The sequence below is a fragment of the Homalodisca vitripennis genome, chromosome 7 (assembly GCF_021130785.1).
Source record: "Homalodisca vitripennis isolate AUS2020 chromosome 7, UT_GWSS_2.1, whole genome shotgun sequence".
NCBI classification, from domain to species: Eukaryota; Metazoa; Arthropoda; class Insecta; order Hemiptera; family Cicadellidae; genus Homalodisca; species Homalodisca vitripennis.
The window spans coordinates 53,589,223-53,604,612 of record NC_060213.1 but is presented as its reverse complement, the minus strand read 5'-3'; the positions used below and the strand labels follow the sequence as shown (position 1 = coordinate 53,604,612).

The following is a 15,390-nucleotide window of genomic DNA, read 5'->3' as shown; positions in this document are numbered from 1 at the left end:
AATGATGAGGGTTTTCAATGTTTTCATTTTTAAAACATAAATTTGAGTAGGTTTTCACTAATTATACCTAATTATTCACCTAAAACCAACTAATTACTTCATTCGTCACTTATCCCGTGGTAAGTTCACGAATTTACTAATTAAACGTAATGAATTGAGTGTCACTACCTTATGCACATCAAGATGTCTTAAAATATCTGACGTTAGAGATCATTAACTCAAGAAACAATTATTTCAAATTTCACCTTGATATAGTACTCACACCTTGATAGTACTCACATGTTACTAAAATCCGGTTGCTCAATTACAAACTACTCTAGTGTGTCGTGGTAGAACACGACAGACACGCAACACTTGATGTCTTTGTTACTCACATTTACCTGGGTTAGTTCTCACCTACAGGTAATTAAGTCCTTATAGGGATTTAAAGTTGTGTTGCTTGAACAATTCTGAACGCCGGGACACCTACTTTTACGCGGTATATTTTTTCGATCTGCTTTATACATTTTTATATAAATTGTAACTTCGGGATTAACTAACAAAAGATTTTTGGGACTTTTTATTGATTTCTACGACGCTTTTCCTTGGCGTGTCTTTTACAGCAGTAAAGCATAGTTAACATATGCTCAAACGATATTTTAAGCTGTGGTGATTTTAGTCAAATATGAAGGTATGTCCTTCACATACAAACTCATTCAATCACACACACATCGTCGGATACATTAATTCATTCATTTATATTGTAACCGACATTTCATATTTTTTAAGTTTTATATTTAAAACTAGTTTAGCTAAAGACACTAAATTTGGCAGACGGGTGTGAATATATGACAAAACATTATACTAAATAATTTTGTTATTATCTTTAATATTAACAAGATGGTGCCTGTTGAAAATGTTTAAATTCTAAATATATTTTTATATGTCTATTTTTATATTAAACTTTAAATATAAAAATGCTGGTTAGCATCTAAACGAAACAATTCTTGACCTATGTTTATATGAAATTTTTGTTTGAAATGATGAGTACTATCCCCCACAGAAGTTTTTGACAACCTTCTGTGAACACCATGTATACTAGATTCAACTTGACACGTACATGTAAACTGAAAGAGTCCCAAAATCCCTGAAAATTACAGTAGTACTAAAATGTATTGAAAACGTAAGTTTTTAAGGTTATGGTTACTCGAGTAACTGCTAATCGATGAAATCAATTTCACGTGATTTACCGGCAGATATGTGAATCAAATTAATCAAACCGTCTCCTTGTCCATCGGGTATGTATGGGATTTGAAAGTGAAAACTGTTTCCAGACATGAATGTATAACTATTTTTGCAGTATCTTAGGTGAGAAAACAAGCGACCACACGAGCCGGGATTACGTGGGAAGCAGGCGGAGGTTTCCCTTGTTTTCTAAAGCCTTCACTCTGATTTAATTAAAGACATTAGGACTGATTCATACTGGTCCCTTTAGTAATAATTGAATATCTAAATAACGCAATTAACTTTTAGTGGACTTAATTTAATTGAACAGTCGCTTCGTATGTCCAACAGTCCCCAGTCAAATGGAGTTAAATAAATAACCGTGTTTCATGAAGACAACTATCTGGCAACAGTCAGCAGAAACTGTTGCGACACCTTTAGTGATAATTAGATTTGTAATAATCTATTTAAGAGGAAAGAAGACAATAACGTCCCTCACTGAGCACTAAGAGGACTTCATTATATCTCCACAGTACTTTCATTCTAAGGGATTGGCTTTAATATGCAGTTAGTAAGCAGTCTTCAATCATTAGTCTTTTATTGGAATTAAATACCATTAATTTTATAGAGAGATGGAAATCCCTAGGAAATAATTGTTTTCAACATTAATTTATGTTATACGATTACTTGTCAAACCCGTATTTGGAAGTACAACTTGTAGGTAAAGACTGTTTTCCATGTGACAAACTCCTTTTTATCATAAAGAAAAAGAATTAAAACTGATACTTATTATTTCACATTGATTACTTTTTGCGGATCAAATATAACTAATATTTAAGAACTGTAAAAATAATATAGTTTGAAATGAGCACTAGCTTAATTTTTATATCATAATTATAAGGTAACGATCAGCCATCACATCATGGATCAACTTAAATATCAAAACAGCTTTTATCTGTGCAGTTTGAAAAGAAATCATTTCACATATTGGTTTGTACGTTAATTCGAGGATTGTAACCTCATCATGAAATATAACATGTAAAAGAACAAAAATGTTTATAATTTAGTCCATTCTTATGTATTTTAGAAGGCAAGAGTACAATGTTCGCTGAAGTTTAGTGCACAATTTTCAGATATAAAATAAATCCCATTTCATAAGGCTAAATGTCTCATGATAAACTGCAATACGGTTGTAGTAAGTGTGTTTACAAATGTATTTAATCTACAATTTTATCATAGATATCATGCTTACCCCTAAAACCAATATGAAAACGATAGCCAAATGCCATGGAGTGGCCTGCACTTCATCAGTATCTCGGAGATAAATACCGAGGTCTCTTTATACAGAATTATATATAAAAGATATATTTTGCAGAATTTCGTAAACGTCTGTATGTCTGTTCATTTGCGAGAAATTCTGCGAACATGCAGGCTTATAGTTCGACAGAGCCAAAACAGAAATGAAATTTGTTTTAGCACCTCGAGTGATAGGCTTCGCTAACGCTCACCTAATAACATTATTTATATTTATAAAAGATTTGAAAATTTTCCTCATAATAAGACTAATTCTTATATAAATATTCATAGCTTCACATATATTAAATTGTTGTAATAATATAAGTATAATAGCAAATTTCTTTAACAATGAATAACTGGATTTCAGTTAAAAACTATCAAATCATTTGATTTTTCTTTTCAAATTTGTCAATCTAATATCAAACTTTAAACCCACATTTAGAAGGGAGAACATTTTAAGAAATAAATATACACTAGTTACACATAACAAAACATTTACATTGAACATGGAATAACTTAAGTTTGCAGAACCACAGTTCACGTGGAGCTTCTAATGTAAGCTCTCTGTTTATAAATTGTGGGGTAACATGAAAGGAGACGTGAACGGAGCTCATTGGTGCGCGACATGGAATGAAGCAGTAAACATAAGCATTTGTATTGGTAATGATGCATGCTTAATGTATCACTGTGCAGCATCAAACATTTAACATAAGCCTCTGCGATGGTAAGTGCTGAATATTTCACTGTGAAGTTACTGAGATTGGAGTTTAACTATTTTGACAGGCAATTACTATTGCCTATGATCGTCTTCAAATACTGATTTCAGTACGACAATTTGAGTATAATACATTAATGAAACAACTCCTTAGGGTCTGTCAAAATCTTCAAAACCACGTTGTTGCCTGTCCGTATTTCTACCTGTCTATGCTATGACTCTCGATCGTAATACCGAGATGACTTAAAATTGTATGTACAGGTTCCTCTTGGTGTAAATGAAATGCTGTTGATTTTTTATCAGAAGGTTAATTCGCAGTATGTTTGTGTGACAGTCTACTCGTCTATGCGATATAGCTCTAGAGATCATAGATAATTGCCAAATACATGTATCTTGGTTGTGTTTTTCTTGGTCAAAAGAATAAACTTACTGATTTGGGGGCTAAACGGTCAAAGCCTGCCCTCAATGAGTTCGTTAAATCTTTCGTTACTGTCTGTTGGATCATTCGAAACTCCGTTGTCGGTTTACTTTTTCTGGCTAAATTTGGACCATGGTTCTTGCTTATACAACCTAATAATCACGATGATAAATCTTCTAAAACCTAAGGACACCCCTGCCCACTTCAGTTTTAATATTTGTTTGTATTAAAAACAACCTGATTTTGGATTTATTTCTCTAATAAGACATATTTTTATTGAATTTTTGTAATTAAAAACTGTATATACAGGGTGTTTCATACTACACGTGTAGTATCTACAGTATAGCATCTATACAAACCAAGCTGCATAGTTCGTTTCAACAGATACCCTCATGTTTGACCCCAAAGAATTCAGTAAATTATTTTAAACCCGAAAAATTACCTAAAAGAGCACTTTTTAAGGGGTAGGGGTCTATTTGGAAAATGTTCAAAAAGAAACTTAGGTCATTTGATACCTGATATTAAAAGTCTAAGTGCCCGGAGCATTTTGCCGCCACAAATTCAATACTATGTGTATTAATGTGTACAAGGTGTGATAACATGTCTTTAAGCTAGGTTTTAACATAAATTCTGATGTCAGCCTCCCTTAAGACCTAGACGCACCATTCTTTTATATTTATTAGCCTACATACTTTATCAGGAAATATGAATTGGTGTTAACTTTTTACTTTCTTTTCTAATTTACAAAAACATGGACTTAATAAATTAAAAAACACGAAAATTCGAACATTTAATAGCAACATGTGTTTTAAAGTATACCATTTTAAAATCTTATTAAAAGTAAGACTTTTTTATGTCTATTGCCTTTTAATAATAGCAATTAATAAACTTATTTTACTAAGTTTGTAATTGAGAATTTTGTTACACGGAATAACATATGTAAAAAAGTTAAACTAATTATTGTTACAAAATAAATAACATGCTGGAGAATACCTTAGGTTAAGAGGCTAAAAAATACCCCTATTGATGTCCATACACTATCGATTCATTTTAGAAAGTACCTACTAGTAAATACGTAATAAACATATTTCCAGATTATAAATTACATTAAAGAAAATGTAATATTTAATAAGTTAATCTTAATTTTGGAACTAGTTAAACAAATCCAACTGTTATAAATCGTGTTTGAATAGTTTTTATTGCTTTCAAATTTAATATTAAATTATTAAAATAAGGTCCAAATCTATGAATGCATTTAAATTGCATGAATAATAGGTTAATTTTGGTTAGTTTAAATGTATGTATTTGGGCAAATTGTGATTTATTTTTGGTGTTTAAGAACTATAGGTTGCATTTTAGCTCATCATTGTTTTGCAGAAAAACTTTTAGTTGGAAACATGTAGTATCGTCAGTTGTTTGAAACTGGCGTTTTGAAATTCACTGCTGAATTTACTTAAAAATAATATTAGAATTTGCTTCCCTTATAGACTCTTTCAAAGAGTAATTTGCATTCATAAGTGAATACACTTAAGGTTACCCCCGTAACATTTGATAAAACATCTGTTGTTTGATCATCCGTCCAGAAGGAGACTTAAAAACAAGAACAACATAACATATAATGTCATTGTTACAATGTGTTGGTTATTCTGAGCTATGAGAAGATTAAGTACAGTATGTTATTCTGTGAACACGATGACACATGAAAGAGTCAGGGATCTTTACGTTGTTATCAAATTCCTAAGATTACGTCTTCATAAAGGAGGAAGTTATTGTTGCAAATAGAATGGGAGAATACATGCGTCAGAACATTTTTATTATAAGTAGGATGTCCCAAAAAGTTTCAAGACTGGTGATTTAGGTGTTTTCATTTCCTTCTCTGTTACCTGTCACTCGATGACAGCAGCGCAATGCTTGCTTTCTGTATAACAGATGGTCGTAGAAGATAGCAATGGATACAAAGAAAGTTGTGTCTGGGATTCACATGATACGTAGATTGCTCCAAAAAAGGGGTTTTTAGTTTATTCGTTTCTTGCACTAATACCTTCCATTCATACTCGAAGAATATGAACTCTATATGTGCATATATGACATTTTTTGAGATAATAGATAATCCAGTGATACGAGGTTGTTACAGAATATTATACGTTTTGTTATTTTGGCTTATTTATTTTGTTTGCTGATATCTTCCAAATGCTAAATACAGCGTAAAGCATTCTTTCTATAAACGAATGACCGCACACAAAGGGATGAATGAATGAGTATGTATTGCTCACATAAATACAGATCACAGGATTTAGTGTACAAACTACAGATATTCTATTCCACGGGGACGTAGCCTGGGAGTGGGAATTTGGACGCAATTAGTACCATGAACTAATTAGATAATATTAGTACTTTAAAAACTTCAAAGAGAAAAATATACCTATTTAGTACATGAAATTTAGAATTATTATATACGTAACGTATATGGATCATAATTAAAAATTAAAAACAAAAACATCAATACAATAAGGCCAATGCTGCAAAATTAGATTTACTACCAGATAACATCATAAGCAATTATTATCTAAATATTAATGATTAATAAATAATGACTGACAATATTAACTTTATTTATCGTAAAAAAGTCAAAACTATATTGATAAATGTTTTTAGGAGGCTTAGAATTACTTACGCACGCATACACACAGGCACACACATAAACAACTCCAGATAGTTTCATATGGACAGTCTCGTTAAGCATAAGGAATATTACAACCTATCAATGTTGGCTTCTTTATTTCGCTTGCTCTTATCTTCCACATGATAACTAGAGTAGAATAAACTCCCTCTGTAGACGTACGGTCGTGTATCACAACACAAACAAAAAGAGATACTTGTGTTTGGACAATCCCGTTAAATACAGGATCACGCAGAATATTAGAGGTCTGATAATGTTGGCGTATTTATTTCGTTTGCTGTTATCTTCCAAATGATAACTAGAGCAGAATGCATTCTCTCTGCTGACGTATGGTCGTGTATCACAACAAATACACAAAGAGATATTTGTGTTTGGACAAACCCGTTAAACATGATCGTACAGAATATTAGAGGTCTGATAATATTGGCGTATTTATTTCGTTTGCTTTAATCTTCCAAATGATAACTAGAGCAGAATGCATTCCCTCTGTTTACGTATGGTCGTGTATCACAACAAATACACAAAGAGATATTTGTGTTTGGACAAACCCGTTAAACACATGATCATACAGAATATTAGAGGTCTGATAATATTGGCGTATTTATTTCGTTTGCTTTAATCTTCCAAATGATAACTAGAGCAGAATGCATTCTCTCTGTTTACGTATGGTCGTGTATCACAACAAATACACAAAGAGATATTTGTGTTTGGACAAATCCCGTTAAACACATGATCATACAGAATATTAGAGGTCTGATAATGTTGGCGTATTTATTTCGTTTGCTGTTATCTTCCAAATGATAACTAGAGCAGAATGCATTCTCTCTGCTGACGTATGGTCGTGTATCACAACAAATACACAAAGAGATATTTGTGTTTGGACAAACCCGTTAAACATGATCGTACAGAATATTAGAGGTCTGATAATATTGGCGTATTTATTTCGTTTGCTTTAATCTTCCAAATGATAACTAGAGCAGAATGCATTCTCTCTGTTGACGTATGGTCGTGTATCACAACAAATACACAAAGAGATATTTGTGTTTGGACAAACCCGTTAAACACATGATCATACAGAATATTAGAGGTCTGATAATATTGGCGTATTTATTTCGTTTGCTTTAATCTTCCAAATGATAACTAGAGCAGAATGCATTCCCTCTGTTTACGTATGGTCGTGTATCACAACAAATACACAAAGAGATATTTGTGTTTGGACAAACCCGTTAAACACATGATCATACAGAATATTAGAGGTCTGATAATGTTGGCGTATTTATTTCGTTTGCTGTTATCTTCCAAATGATAACTAGAGCAGAATGCATTCCCTCTGTTGACGTATGGTCGTGTATCACAACAAATACACAAAGAGATACTTGTGTTTGGACAATCCCGTTAAACACATGATCATACAGAATATTAGAGGTCTCATAATTTTGGCGTATTTATTTCGTTTGCTGTTATCTTCCACACGATGACTACAGCAGAATGCATTTCCTCTGTAGATGTATGGTCGTGTACTTAAACACATACACAAAGAGATACGGTACTTGTGTTTGGAAAGTCTCGTTAAACACAGGGTCATACAGGATATTACAAGACCGCTATCTACCACAAGATGACTGCAGTGCAAGGCATCCTCTGTGTAAAAAGCCTCTGTGTAAAAAAGCATGTCGTATATCACAACAGCGGACACAAAGAGATATTTGTGTCTGGAGACTCTCGTGATACTGTGTCGGCGAGTAATGATAAATGAGGTACGTGAACAACTTCTGACTGTGACCCACTTCCTTGCTGCCGGGTGAATATTCTTATTTGGATTTCTTTCCCTTCACCGTATGTGTTTTTTTTTACTTTTTACTTGTTAACGTAATGACTAATGAGATCGTTGTAATTCAAACTAACTAGGCCAATATTTTATTTTAAATAATAAATACTCTCTTACCCTGCATTTTTTAAATTACGCAGTTCACTTCAGATAAAATACATGTTGTTAACTGCATTGATGTGAATACCCGTGCAATTAAAACTTCCATTTTTTTCTGAACCATCTGTTTATAAGACGACCATAAAAGTTGCAGGAGCTTTACGTGTTTCAATATTCCATCACCTAATTCCATGTATTAGGAATTGTGAATTTTAGCCCCCGTGCTGTAGTTTTTTTCTTTTCCATTTTCTATAACGTGGCCACTACGATTTTGCTTACTAAGGTTATTGTAAAATGCATTTCAATCACCTATAAGACAAGGAGTGATAGGATGTGACTAATGGAATAAGATGACAACGTATTTTCCAACTTATGAGGCAAGAGGGTTTTATTCTCTTCATATTCAACTGCAACAACTTTGCTATACATTTCCATATCCTCAATAAATTACTATGACTTGTTTGGAAATTATTACAACCATACATTTTTATATAGTTTATATTACGTCTAGCAAGACGCTCCCACGTTTTTGATCGTAAAGGATATTATGCACTGCTTCTAAAATTATTGAATATTCAGGATGGTCAGAGTTCAATTCGGAGAGTAATAATCACACTGAGGATAAACTATAAAGCCTTCAAAGGCTACGCGCAAGCTCCGTTTTTTCCGTTTTAGGAATGAGCATAGGAAAGTCCACCTTCAATATATTAATACCTGGCTTTTATTATACTTATTATTTGTACAGTGTGCATGACAAATATTTCTTCTCAGTTACTATCGATAGAAACGTCAAAAAATACAACAATAATGTTATTCAAGGGAGTTAGGGAATAAACCATTAATCACCCCTCCCCCCCCCCACCGACAAATTAGCACAATAACAGAACAAATTTAGGAAACATTGTGAAAATCCCTTAATGTTACCAACTTTTTAAGCGATTAAAGTTCGGTTTCCCCGTAATTTTATGGTTTCTGTATGTATAATTTTCCTTTGGTCTAGTCTTTTAAATTTTCCAGACATATCAAATTTCAAATCTTTGTCATTGTAATCGAACGCAATGTTTTGCGAGATGGTCCACACCCTTAAGCACCTGTCATATTCTTCGCACAACAACTCGGTTTAGATACAGGAGGTTACCCGTCTCCTATTCCCGACCACCAACAACCAATACATAAACTATACGCAGTTGGAAATTCAGTCTCCGATGGAGCCGTGTAGTGAGTATAGTGTTTTTTCACCAGATTAAAGAGTGAACTTTGAATGCGGCTGCTGCTTACAAGTAGCCCATATTCTCGACCATGAGTAGTAGTTTGGAAGTTACATTTAAGCCGTTGTTCTCCGGCTTTAAGTGTTATATTTAACTGTTAGAGATGTTAGAAGCCCTAAATTCGCCTGGTAAAATAAGCTATCACTTATCTTTACCTTTTTACATTCCTCTGTAAAAATTCGAAAATAAACGTTATTTTACTGAACCTTAAATTGATAGCACCAGTCTGAAAGATGTAATCGAATATTTAATGCACCCATTTATAAAAACTAGGTTACATAAATTCTATAAAAAAATCAGAGATGCCGAAATGAGATTATAGATTTTTTTATTGCTTGGATAATAACAGTCAGAAAATTTTATTTAGAGTAGTTCAATTTATTTTCATAGACTGTCAGAGAGGGAACACGAAAAGAGGACGTGAAGGTCTTAATCTCCAACTGAGTACGCTGTATTGGTGACAGCTGCAATCTGCTGTCTACTTGTGTCGAATGAGAGGAACATCTTTCTACTTGCCAGAGTGTCTGAGTGTATTTCCTTTGCCATTGAAAGCTTCTTTTAGATTCACACAGACGTCAGCGTTAGAATATTGCCCTGTAGACTAAAAGCGTGTAGTATTGAAACCTGTCTACTTCAACCACCCTCATAACGGAATTTCCCGGAGATGTTTTGCAATTTCCCCGACCATAACCCCAAGTCCAAACCTTGCCGTAATTTTTAAAACACCCAGAATAATCTTGGTTCAAAGGTAGTACTTACTCATAGCTGGGATGAGTTCGTTAATCAGTCTCATCCAAAAAATGTTTGAGGCTGGCGGTCAATCATTCGGGCCATTTTTATCTCAAAAATTTGTAAAAAATAAATCAAAATTAACATTTTTCATAAATATATTACCCGTTTGAAGGTATTTACGTATAAAATTGGTCCAATAAATGTGCTTACATTCATAATTTATGATTAATTGTAACTAAATTGAGTCACTTTTTTACAAAGAAACGTATGCGCTTATAACATCTTTTGTCTTTAAAAATTCCAGTATTATAGATTTTGTAAATATGTTTGTGTTACGATTATATTTACGTATCATAATTGAGAGTTATTGCCTCATCGGTTTTGTGTAAATTAAGTATTTAAACTTATAATTCATCTTCAATTTGAAGTTTAGAAATGACGTCTATATGTGAAATATATCTTTCTTCCGACTAACCCTGAAGGGATAATTATAATTGCAGTAAATCAAATTGCGCCCAAGACCCCTGATTGCAAAGTTGGTTTTGAGACTAGATACTTGCAAGGGTATGACATGCAGTTACTAGTATTAACGGGACGAAGAAATCACATGTCACATAGCTGGTGTTGATGTAAACTCCACAAGTATGTTCTGGGAGAACACGATATCTGCTTAATTAAATACACGCGAGTTCTAATTTCTCTGTATCTCGTGTAGCACTTGGTTCAACGTTTATTTACACGTCATTACAGTATGTTGTCATAGGTATTTAGAGTAGATTTTTGTGCAGACTATATAGAGCAAATTATGACATTACTATTGGCGTTAGCGATGTCGTGTAATAATTTCACACTATACTGTACAATATTAATCACACACAAAATCCACTTTAGTGTAGTTCTAACTCAAAAACGTTTACTCATTTACCGCCTACAATATTAAGCTAGCTCAAGTAAATATGTGGAACGTCAAAGTATTTTATGGTACATAATATCAGTTTGTACAAGCCACTTATTTACAAAATTGGAACAAAATTTAAAAAAAAAAACTATACTAAGTAAAAATATTTATGGCTCTGGGTAAAAGAAACTGTAGATAGAAACTTTGGATCTTTAGTAAAAGAAATGCATCAAACATTTAGTAGGCTTTGTCTAGGAGATGTTGTTTTAGGGCAAATTGTAGGAATGTCGTGGGAATTTTGAGATATATAGAAAACTTATTAGAGCTGCACATCTGCATTTCTATGGAATTTTAATCATCGCAATCTCCTCCATTCTCCTCTCACTGAACATATGCGCACATATTTAATGAATTCACTTTAAAATTACGAAGCAATAAGACCGAACATATTTTGCATCATGATTGATTGGATGTAGACTCCCATATTCTAAATGTGAACTAACTTATTGTTGATATTCATTTAACATGCATATTATAATAACACATTATGAAATGGACATTTAAAATACTATATATTCTGGAAGATAACACTCGTTAATCATTGGTTTAAACTAGACTTTACCATCACTCTATCTGATGAAATATAAAAGATGAAATAAACAATTTATTCTGTTTCAAAGTAAGTATGTTGAGTGAACGGAAGTTTAATATGATTGAATATTGTTTCTGTTCACACAGAGGAACAAATACTTCAGTTATACATTCTAATATATAATAATTGTAGTAATTAGAAAAGGGCGTAAAGTACAATTACTAGATTATCTATATACAGAATGTATAAAACATGAACCAATGGATTGAAATCAACTAAAACATGCCGCTGATTACATACCTTGCCTCTCTTCGTATAATGTTCGTTAATGTACTTTATAATGGATTAAAAACGTATGTTGTACGTTAGTGCTAAAAATTTAAAAATTTACTACTTGCATAAACTTTAAAAGATTTTAGTTTTAGTGTACAGTCTTAAAACCCCCGATACATTAATATACATACAAAAAAGTGAGGTAAATAAGATCAAATACTTTTCTTATTTTGTAATGGCAATATAACTAACAAAATGACAATATTAATATTCAGTAATATCATCAGTACATACATTATTGTATAAGAAATGATAACGTAGTCTATGGTATCAGGAAAAAGGAAAACTGACATTGTACTGCAGATTCTAGAATGTAAATGTATTTCAATACACAAAATGTTCTCTCTGTGATAGTTAATTAACTAATGTATTGTATTTATACAGTGATAAACAAATGGAACTATGTGTAGGAAAGTTGTTGTCAATACAGGTGTCTGTCAAAACACCTGCAGTATCCGTAGGTGCTAGGTGTATTCTGTAGAACACTAAACATGAGCTTATGTGCTTATGAATGCGGACAGTATCACAAATGAGCCGGGGCTCAGTTTGGATTATTTTGTCAATTTTTTCCCACCTCGGCCACGTTTGTCAGTCTGTGGGGGGGGGGTGATTACGTTACCCTATTGATTATTTTCTGCCTGGATGGACTGATTGGTTGAGGTCAGGTGGTTGACCTTGACTGATTACCGACCAGCTGATTGCCGGCAGCTGCTACTGGTCGGAGCGGTCGGACACGTTCGGCAGAGGCGACGTGTATCTCTGACTGTTAACTGGTCGTCCTGATGCCCATGGCTGGCTAGTTCTCCGACTTTCGGCAGGGTCCCCGTGAGTGCCGTGAACATGACTGGTGCGGCGAGTCTGCCCAATGGGAACAGCACTGGTAAACTAAAATTGAATGCCCGCGCCCTGCCAGCGCTACTGTACCGTCATCCAACTGGACTGTCTGTGCTTCAATTCATCTTGAGCAAGGTTGGAGCTAAAATGTTTTTTTCTTCTTCTTTTACTGGACTTGAGAGGATTGGGTTTTATGGAGCGCTGCCAGATATTATATCTGGAGGAGGGCCAGGGTTAAGTTACCTAGTATTTATTTAGTTTAGTGACATAATCTGTAGGGGAGGATTTCATTTTTAATTCGGATTCGTGGAGGCAACTAAGCCCCCGCCTCTTTCGAAAATCGGCTTTAAATATTTTTTTTTATTTTTGGCTACAAACTTGAAACAAAATTACTTTTTAAAAATAGTGGGCCTAGAAATTCTACAACCTTTTCCCTCCCCTCAGTTCATAATAATTACCAGTTCAAAGTTTTATATTTACTACATGCCGTACCTGAAACTATGTTATTTATATGTCAAATTTCTATTTATTATGTAATTGTCAATATTGGAATTCTATTTATTTTTGTTATTTAGTGTGTAAGTTACTCGGTGCACCGTGGTGCTGCAGTTAATTGTATTTTGTGTGAAAATGTTTGCCACCTAATTAATTATATTATGTACTGGAAATTTTGTCTCTCTTCCCACTAGTGGCATGTTGTTGTTTTTTTTTTATGCTTTACTCCGAGTTTGGGAGGGACGCGCTTCCGAGACCTCCTGTTGCGGTTGAGGAGACTTCCGGTGAAGTCTAGTTTCGCTAACTCGGGACACAAACATTACCCTTCGGGTTATATGATACTGAATGCTGAGCGGAATCAAACATTTAACATGAGCTTCTGTGATTTAGACTACACCACAATGATCCATCAAACTTTACCCATATGATTACATGATTTTAGATTCTGAGTGAATATTTGGGTGGTATCAAAGTTTTTAACATTTATTGAGATTGTGAATAGACTGTATAAAAATACACCATAAAACTCGTAAACCGATAGGATTACATGATATTGGATGTTGAGTGTATAACTGAGTGGTATCAAACATTTAAAACGAGCTGATGTTGTGATTGTGAATATATACTGCATCAAAATAAACCGTCAAATCGTAAACCCATATTATTCCATGATATTACATGTTGAGTGTATATCTGAGCGGTATCAAAAATTAAACAAGCTATAGAGTGTTTGAATACAGACTGCATCACAATACACCATAAAACATGTAAACCCATAGGATTACATGATATTAGATGGTGAGTGTATATCTGAGTGGTATCAAACATTTAAAACGAGTTATTGTCATTAAGAATACAGACTGCATCACAATACACCATAAAAAATGTGAACCCATAGGATTACATGATATTAGATGTTGAGTTTATATCTGAGTGGTATCACACGTTTAAAACGAGCTATGTTGATTGTAGATACAGACTGCATCAAAATAAATCATCAAAACGTAAACCCATGGGATTACGTGATTTTGGATATTGAGTGTATATCTAAGTGCTATCAAAAATTAAACAAGCTATTTTGAATACAGACTGCATCACTATACACCATCAAACTCGTAAACCCATATGATTACATGATATTGGATTTTGAGTATAAACGTGAGTGGTATCAAACATTTAAAACGAGCTATTTTGATTGTAGATATATACTGCATAAACAAACCGTCAAATCGCAAACCTATATTATTCCATGTTGAGGGTACCTCTGAGTGGTATCAAAAATTAAACAAGCTATAGTGATTTTGAATACAGACTGCATCACAATACACCATGAAACATGTAAACCCATATGATTACATAATATTACATGTTGAGTGTATATCTGAGTGGTATCAAAAATTAAACAAGCCAAAGTGATTTTGAATACAGGCTGCATCACAATACACCATAAAACATGTAAACCCATAGGATTACATATTATTACATGTTGAGTGTATACCTGTATCTGAGTGGTATCAAAAATTAAACAAGCTATAGTGATTTTGAATACAGACTGCATCACAATACACCATGAAACATGTAAACCCATAGGATTACATGTCATTACGAGATCTGTGTGGTATCACACATTAAAAATGAGCTATTGTGATTGTAAATATAGACTGCATCGCAAAACACTATCAAAAATGTAAACACGTAGGATTACATGATTTTAGATGCAAAGTGTATCAGTGAGCTGTATGGAATGTTTAACACGATCTACTGTTATTGTGACTGCATGACGAAGCACCATCAAACATTACCCATAGGGTTACATAACATTTAATGTTGATTACATCACTGAGTGGTATGAAACGTTTAAAAAGAGCTGCTGTGATTGTGAATATTGATTGCAATAAAACACAACACAACAAAACATTACATATAGTGTTATATGACATTCAATGCTACAATGTGATGTAAAAACTTTAAGCTGAATGCATCACTATGCAACAAATAT

The 15,390-nt window shown here is 33.4% G+C and overlaps 1 protein-coding gene across 7 annotated transcripts in view; it reads left to right on the top strand.

Annotated features, from left to right (window-relative positions):
- Window positions 1-15,390, top strand: part of LOC124365823 — a 213,786-nt gene that overhangs the window by 108,133 nt on the left and 90,263 nt on the right. The gene's annotated exons all lie outside the window — the stretch shown is intronic.